This window comes from Alosa alosa, chromosome 13 (assembly GCF_017589495.1).
Source record: "Alosa alosa isolate M-15738 ecotype Scorff River chromosome 13, AALO_Geno_1.1, whole genome shotgun sequence".
NCBI classification, from domain to species: domain Eukaryota; kingdom Metazoa; phylum Chordata; class Actinopteri; order Clupeiformes; family Clupeidae; genus Alosa; species Alosa alosa.
In genome coordinates this window covers 23208758-23218385 of record NC_063201.1, presented here as the reverse complement: position 1 = coordinate 23218385, position 9628 = coordinate 23208758, and positions in this window count along the sequence as shown.

The following is a 9628-nucleotide window of genomic DNA, read 5'->3' as shown; positions in this document are numbered from 1 at the left end:
CTCCTTTCGGGGGGTCTAGTCCAGCGGGGGGACTACAGATCAAAACGAAAAACGATGGTTCCATGCTATCCATGTGGGGTTACATGCCCACCAAGTTTCGTGTACCCCGGTCTTTCAGTGTCCCAGGAATCCTTGTTGGTGTACAGTCACTAAATGTACACATAAATCATTTTATTGTAAGACCCCCCATGAACGAAAGTTCACAAAACTTGGCATGCATTCGGAAGGTGTCATAATGATCCTACATTTTCAATTTCGTGCAGTTTTGACCATGTCAGCCAGAGATATTGTGATGAAAACACCTAATTTTTTGCTTTTGAATTTTTACTAGGTGGCGCTATACATGAAATAAGTGGTAATGGGATGGGTTGACATGCCCCCTTAAGACCAACATACAAAAAAAAGGTGGACCTCCAAGGCCCTATGGTTCTCGAGATATTCACAGAAAACTGTCTCCGGCCACTGGCTTCGCTGCGCGGCGGTCAATAAGTGTATTTTAAAAAATTTCACCTTGAAGTCAGGATCTGTAAGAAAAGTTTGTCAGCTGTTGTATGTAGTTCCGGCATTTCGATGTTTACAGTTTGGGGTCCTGTTTAAGTTGTACGCGGTTGGCTGACATGAATCAATGATGTTAGGAACTCTGATCTGATTGGGTCAATTACTAGAATGATCCGTGGATGTGCCCGAGAAGACTAACGGTTAAAATAAAAGTTCCATATTCCAAATTCCATACATAAAATATGGTTTAGTCTATCGAAGTCAATCAGCCAACAGCGTAGGAAACGTCGTTGGCCCACCGTCTAATTGTCACGTGATATGAGCACAACGAATCAGGGAAGGGAACATAGGCATAAAATGAGCACAACGAATTTGATTAAAATGGCTGTCGGTGTGAAAATGCCCTTAGTCTGGTTTGGTCTGTTAGTCTGGTCTGGTCTTAGTCTGGTCTATAAAACACACACACACACATATATATAAAACACACACAAATACACACATATAAAACACACACACTCAAATACAAACACACACAAATACACAAACCTGCCTGGACTTTAACCCACAACCCCATGTACCGAACATGAGAATATGAGTGGCCAGAGCTGGAGGACACACACACACTCAGAGCTGGAGGACACAGCCACACACAAACACACACACAGACACTCAGGGCTGGAGGACAAGAACACACACACACTCAGGGCTGGAGGACACACACACACAGACACTCGGGGCTGGAGGGGCTAAATGTGGTGTCTGGTGTGATAGTGGTACATGGGTTAATGGGAGAGAGAGGGAGAGAGAGAAAGAGGGTAAAGGAAGCTTGTGCCAATAAGGGGGGAATGTTCCGAGGACACACACACACACGTCTGGTAGTGGCCAGGGCTAGAGGACACACACACACACACACACATAGTGCCAAATATAGCATCTCACATAAAGTCAAAAATACCTCTCTCTCTCTCACACACATACTTGCTCTGTCCACTCCACTCTCTCTCTCTCACTCGTTGTAAATACCATATTAAAAATCCAAGGGGAGATAGTATACAATATAAAAGTACTTTATTATAAATATTTGTTAAGACGAATAGCAATTGGAATAGAAAAATTGGAAAAGAAATACACAAATTTTCGCCAGAGACGACCCCCCCCCCCAACTCGAACTGAAGCAGGATCTTCTGACAAAAATGTGCATTTCTTTGCTAGGAGAGAGGGAGATAGAGCGATCACGTAGGTGATGATTATTTCTGGTGCAGAGTAATGGATACCTACAAGAATTGTTTCGAATAAGACAAAAAAAAGATGTAGGCAACGAATGAAATGTTAGGTATCCACGCGCAGAGGGTTAGAACAGCGGGTTAAGTGAAATAGACCAACCTATTCTGTTCTTGCTGTTTGTCTCACGATACAGCCAGTACTGAAACTATAGAAAGCCCCAGACAAATAGGCGTGTACGGAACTGACTGTACGGAAGTGCATTGCTGCCACACTAAAATAAATAAAAAGATAAAGTGAAAAGTTACATATCTTTTTCACGGTTTAACAAGATATTTACATGAAATTATCACGTTTTTTCTTCTAAAATCATGTGAAACGAGCAGAACGAATCAGGGAAGGGAACATGGGCTTGTACGTCATTTGTTTTCAGATGGTTCCTCAACACACTACAGACACACAGTCCACATTCGTCCGATACGGCTGCGGAGCAAAATGAGTTTGGGGTCTCCAATGGATCAAAATTGCTCCACTTACGCTGATCCGATGGTCTAATGTGGAAGCGAGGGCGAATCATAACAGAAGTGCGTCGGATACATTTGTATCCGACATAGTGTAGATGTAGCCTCAGACACGAGTGAAAACGCCATTCCTAAACTCTTCAAGTTGAGAAACAGGCGAGGGATTTTACTGAACTTCACATACAGACATGGAAATCACCAGGATCATATAAGGATCAGATGAGGATCGGGAACAGGACCAGATGAGGATCAGATGAGGATCAGGACCAGGGTCAGATGAGGATCGGGATCAGGATCAGATGAGAATCCGGATAAGGATCAGATGAGGATCGGGATCAGGATCAGATGAGAATCCGGATAAGGATCAGATGAGGATCGGGATCAGGATCAGATGAGGATCGGGATCAGGATCAGATGAGAATCCAGATAAGGATCAGATGAGGATCAGGATGAGGATCGGGATCAGGATCAGATGAGAATCCGGATCAGGATCAGATGAGGATCGGGATCGGGATCAGATGAGGATCGGAATCAGGATCAGATGAGGATCAGGATCGGGATCAGATGAGGACCGGGATCAGAATCAGATCAGGATCAAGATCAGATGAGGATCAGTGGGGTGTACTACAAATCTCGATTAGTGGGTTAGCAAGGTATGTTGCGCTCAAAGCCAGGGTATGCTGTGACACGAAAGTGGATCTGTTTTAGTGTCGCTATATCACCATGGTATCTTATGCTGTCAACCAAACCTGGTCGGGAGGAGGTTATGTGCTAAGTCATAGCTCAAATCGTGTAATCTACCGCCCACTGACCAATCAATTGTCTTAACTCATTGAGTGCCATGCGTTGAGTGCCAAAAACGTAATATTACGTTTTTAGCTTTTTTTTAAAATTACGAAACTAGACACTCTAACACACCTTATATGTGATTTTGGGAACTCTGTGATTAATGGAAAGAAAATCATCTGGACATTTTATCTGGACATTTTATCATAACTCGGTTGCCGCTTTGGGTCGAATCAGTGACGCATGCATGTCAGGTCAAAACCAGGCCCTTTTCGTGGGTCTATCACTAGGCCAGGTCTCGCCAGGTCTCGCTGATCTCTTCCCGGAAAGTTTACACAAGTAAGTAACAGGCAACACTTCATATTTCATGAAAGACGTTATATCTCCATTTCTAGAAAAAAAAACAGCGATTTTGATGAAAACTAGCCACTGTTTAGCTTGGGATTTCTCAGGAACAGAGGCGTGTAGAAATACACGGTTTGCACCGAGAGCTTAAAGTCTCACCTTTTAAACAAGCCATTGTATGTGTTCATAGCTATAACACAGAATATGCTGTGGCTGTACAAAAATCATCAACAATGGTCTAGATTGCTGGCACTCTAGGACAAAGCTCCCGAAAACAGCTTGGCATTCATGAGTTAAAAACGAAGTTATCTCACGTGTAGGATTCTGGTGGCGCTCCGCCTCTACTAACATTTTGGATCTCGAATGCGCTTTAATAGTGCTGTGCGTGCAAATATCCCACTATGGACGTGCATACCATACAACAACTGATGACAATTGATTTATTTGATGTTATAGGTTATACACAAAAAAAGTACTGCAGTGTAGATTAAGCTATCGCTCATGAATGCGGAAGTAATTGTTTTAAAAGAGGCGGTCTTGTGCGTCTCCACGTTTCACGATTGGCCAACGTCATCCCAACACCGAGAACGCGCACAGATCTCAGCTGAAAGCCTAGTTTGACAAATATATCACATAACTGCTATCGTAGTATTACTTAACGTATACCCCTGAGTCAAGGCTTTGTGAAGCCTCAATATGTCTACGTAGCCTAGATATGTCTAACGTGCTTCGTAGTATACCCCACAGATGTGGATCAGGATCAGGATCAGATGAGGATCGGGATCAGGATCAGCGAATGTGGATCCAGCTGCTAGATTATACAAAGAGGAAACAACCCATCTCTGACAGTTCTATCATGTCTATATGCATGTGTGTGTGTGTGTGTGTGTGTGTGTGTGTGTGTGTGTGTGTGTGTGTGTGTGTGTGTGATTACACACAAGGCACATGAAAACATGCAGCCTGTGGTTCACAGAGCTCTATTGAGTTGCTTGTACAAAGCTCTACTGATTTTGTGAATAGCAACTTGTCACAGGAACGTTTTATTACGATCCTATTACAGTCATTCATTGTTATCAACAGTAATTTTTCATGATTATTGTGAAGATATACACATATTTACAGGCAACTTTCTTGTGTTTCTGTTGCATGCATGAGAATGGCAAAACGTGTTAGAGTTTCATAACAAAAGTCGCTGTTTATTTAGACTCAAGCAGCACAATTAGAGAGAGAGGGGAATCATTTAGGCAACACATACACACACATACAAACTTGATTAGAATAATTTAGGATCACTTATCTCTCCAGGCTAATTATCCTGTATGATTTAGACCTTGTTTACACATGGTTATTTTGAAAAAACGCCAAAAGTGCAACCTATGTTTAGCCTACATTTTATATTTGGCTATGGTGATCATGGATGCATTCAGAGTAGCAGTCGCATTTATGTTGGTGCAAACTCTTTTCGTCTGTTTGCAATTGCAAATACAGTTTAAAAGATAAAGAGGAAGTGATTTGTTGCTATTTTTGGGATTCTGATTGGCTAACGTGGCCTTGAGCTTCTCGTTACACTGCTACCTACAGGTTTGGCATGCTCTTGACTGCATATATACACGGGTTAGTGTAAACAAAAACTTTTCTGAAAACTGACAGGTGTGCACGATGTTATTTTTGAAAACGGAGAGGGTGAAATGTCCGTTTATGGAAATAGCCAGCCACATGTAAACATAGCCTTAGATTACATTTGGCCCATGCTACACATTTCCACCAAGATTTATGAAAATCAATAGTTTTTGTATAATCTAAATCTTAACTAGCAAAACCAACCAAGTGAGCAACAAACAGCTTTCTCTCTCTCACACACACACACACACACCACCGGCTTGCCCCTTTCTTCAGCTCATTCACCCCCGCCCCTCTCTCTCCCCCTCCTCTTTCCAACTGCACTTCCTGTGTGAAAAACCTTTTGCCTGAGGGAGAAGTGTGTGTGTGATGGATGTATGATTAGTGATGATTCTGTTTCAACCTCTGATCTCAGTATGAGTGGGGTTTGGTAATCATATGCCTAATCTTAAATCACTCACTTTTCACAAGCAGCAGTTGTGTTGTGTGTGTGTGTGTGTGTGTGTGTGTGTGTGTGTGTGTGTGTTCGCCCCTGTCCAGCCCTGAACCCATAACTTTCAGCACCATCGGATTGGGAGGTGAGTGTGATCTATGGTCTTTTGGGCCCCCACTGTCGGCTTCAAGGCAGCGCTGCCTGTTTTACGACGGTTTACGACACTACACGATCAGTTCTACGCTTGCGCGATTATTTAAGTTGACACGCTGTTTGAATGTGTGTACAGTACATAAACTATGCAAAAGATGGCATCCATGGAGGGATCTTGTTCAAGTTATAAAGAAAAGAGACCTTAATATTGTGACATATGTGACATATAACAACTCCTTTAGTTTTTTGGATTGGCCACCACCACTTAAAAACCTTGTAATTTCGGTAGGCTAATCCATAGCCTAGTGACGGCCACATTTAAAAATATCCCCAGACTACGATCGAGCACCTCACAAAAATAACAATGTTGCCTATACATAGACGTTGCTACGCAGTTTTGGATCAGTGACAAAAAGTTCTTAATACTTCTTAATTTAAATATCTTTATAAAACAGACTCACTGTGAACTGCATAATGAATTGCATAAAATGTAGCCTACAAAAATATGCTGCCAGTTGTTCCGCTTGGTCATGAAGTGTTTCAACGTATGCATGGTATAAATCGGGCAGCGTATGCGTGGTATAAATCGGGCAGCGTATGCGTAATCGGGCAGCGTATGCGTGGTATAAATCGGGCAGCGTATGTGTGGTACAAATCGGGCAGCGTATGCATAATCGGGCAGCGTATGCATGGTATAAATCGAGCAGCGTATGCGTGGTATAAGTCGGGCAGGGAAATTGTTACGTTTTCTACTACGTAATTATGCGCAGAATGGATCGGGCAGGTGGTACGGATTGGGTGCTGACAGGAGGTTTCCTTAATGTACTAGCTGGCGTCCATTACACTTGCATGTCTCTTAAGACATCGCGAGGGACGCTACCGCTGCAACCGCATCCACTACACACCTCCACTACACACTAAGTCTTCACCTGGTGTGCTCAGACCTTTACATAGTGTGTGTGAGCCTTCACCCAGTGTAGTCAGATGGTTGGATAGTGTGTGTGAGCCCTCACCCAGCGTAGTCAGACCTTTACATTGTGTGTGAGCCCTCATCCAGTGTGGTCAGATGTTTGGATTGTGGGTGACTTCATTCTGTTCACACTGGCACCTCGGACACACCCTCTCTGAGGTCGGACACACCTGGTGACCCTCCCTGGGGTCGGACACACCTGGGGCCTCATGTACAAAGACTTGCGTGGATTTCATACTAAAACATTGCGTACGTGCAAACCTGAAAAGTAGCGTACGCACAAAAAAATCCTGATGTATGAAACTGTGCGTACGCAGCATTCCACGCAGCCTTTCTTTGTACATCCCAATTAACGTGAAATTAAGCGTACACGCACAAGCATTACACTCCACCCTCTCTCCTTCCTCAATCACACTCATTTTAATATGCTAACTAGAGACACTCGAGAGCGCAGACCTCCGCGAAGACAAAATGGCCTATCCCGCAATAATAACAATGAAAACTCATTTGTGGATCCATTCATACTCGAACCTGCTCCAAAGTTTAATAATTGAAATCATCAAATTAATAAAAAAAAGTTTTATCTCCAGCGAATGCGAGGTAAAAGTGTTTATCCGACGAAATGGCAAGAATCTTACATCTTTATCATCCGTAATTAATAACAAAAAAAAAACAGTAGTGGCAGAGCTTAGCAGTGGCTAGCTATAGGGTCAGAGACCGTGGCAGAATTATTGGTCAGTCTGCAAGTAGGTGACAGGGGTCGCATAACTGGGTTTGATGCATTTGAACCATTAAAACGCAACTGCATTAATTAAAAAATCATTAAATCAATCGTGTCCAAGTAGGCTACCACGCATCGCAAGCACCCAGGTGGAATAATAAACAAAGTTGATCCAGGCCACATCGCCACAACATTACGATTTCTAGATCATATCCCTATATTTGCACACAAGTGTGACAACAATAATGTGAATGCTTAGGCCTACTCAAGGAAAGTCAAAGTATCCTATGCAGTCAATCACACTAAGGAAAATATACCTTATCCGTGCTTATTATTCAGCCTATCTATTCTATCTATATGTGTAGGTTTCACATTCCCTTTTAATTCGTATCCTCTAATAAGTCTACAGTTGTCATTATAAATAGGTTGTTGCATAACTTAGTAGAATTTGAGCATGTTGCATGTCCATTTATATAGAAACATAGGCCTACTTTCGAAGTGTTATCATTTTTAATAACCCACGTTTCACAATATATTGTGCAAATAAAGGCCTAGACTCGCGATCAACTATGTTGTTGCGCTGCATTGCCTCTAAGTGTCGCCAACTGACGATACACATTGGAAATGTGCGTAGGCCTACGCCAGACATGAAGTTTGCGTGGAGGACCGCACATTCTCACGTTCAAGTCAGTCTTCATACATCCGACGTGAGCGTGAGAAGTGGCGTACGCAGCATTTTTGTGCATACGCAAGCTTTGTACATGAGGCCCCTGGTGACCCTCTCTGGGGTCTGGACACACCTGGTGACCCTCTCTTCCAGAATTGAACTCCACTGGTTGTCAAGCAGTGACAATATTCACACACACACACACACACACTTTTATTTGACAACCCCACCCCCCACACACACACATTACTAATCATCCATAATGCCTCCCTGGTGACCCTCTCTGGTCTGGACACACCCTGGTGACCCTCTCTTCCAGAATTGAACTCCACTGGTTGTCAAGCAGTGACAATATTCACACACACACACACACACACTTTTATTTGACAACCCCACCCCCCCCCACACACACACATTACTAATCATCCATAATGCCTGCTCCATTTGTAGAACTAGTGCAGTTCCCGTTCAAACATGCCATTCCTGTAGAAAACCCGTAGCCCAATTACATGCCCGCAGGTAGGCCTGCTTTAAACATAGGATGATCATTCCAGCTTTGCATTTAATAATGAATACTGAATAATATGTTATAATATAATAATGTGCAGTAAGTAGAATTTAGGCATGGCTGCATGTGACATTTTTACAGATCAAAATGACATTAGCCTAACAGCTGTTTTGAGTTAAAGCTATAAGTTTATTGCTAAGCTTATTGAATAACTTCCTGATAAAGAAGATAAATGGAATGTTGCTGTGCTGTTGCTGTGTTGCTGTAAATGGAATGTCATCGTAAGAAATTTGCAACTATGTGATGTGACTCAATCTCTGGTAGCCTATAAGTGTCATCTCTGCTTTGATGTAAAGCTACAGTATATGTTTAGCCTATTGAATAACTCAATGATATAGAACACAAACCATTTTGTAGAAAGATGCATCACCGTATGAGATTTGCAACAATGTGACTCAAAAACAGTCTTTGGTAGTTAAGTGACCTGTTGCTCTGTCTACCACTCATTGTGTGTGGCATTCTGAAACGTCCTTAAATTCGGGACCATTAGCCTATCGTTTTAATCTGAGTACCCAGAAGCTTGCATCTTGCAGTCGGAATTGTTGGTTGTTTATTCAAAGTCTCAAGTCCAAAGTAGTGTGGGCTATTCAAAGTGTCCATTTATTGTAGGCTACACCATTTTTACATGGAAAGCAAAACAGGCTATAATGTCATACGTCTACGTCCAGACCAGGCTGTAACTCCATATATTTTAAGTAAATACACAAATCTGTGTTTATACAATAATTTTTGGAGGTGAGACATGGAAAAGCAGTTTTAGAAAGATATATATTTGGGCCCACCAGGTGGGGGGTCGAGTTTCCCCATGTTATCCTATGGAGACTGGCGGGCTGTGGGTCATTAAGGGCACTTATTTGGATGTGCAGTGGCCTAACACACGTCAAAATTGATGGGGCAGCCATAGGCCTATACTTATACTTATACTTACTTAAAACCTAGTGAAACGTAAAAACTTAGTGAAACGACATTTTCCACAATAGAAAATGGGTAGGCTAACACTTTACTTGATGGGTGAGTTCATAACACATTCACAGCAGCTGTCATAAACTGCACATTAAGCATTCATGACTGTTTCATGAGACATGATTCAGTGACGTGATCAGGTAAGAGGTTTGGAACAAAAAC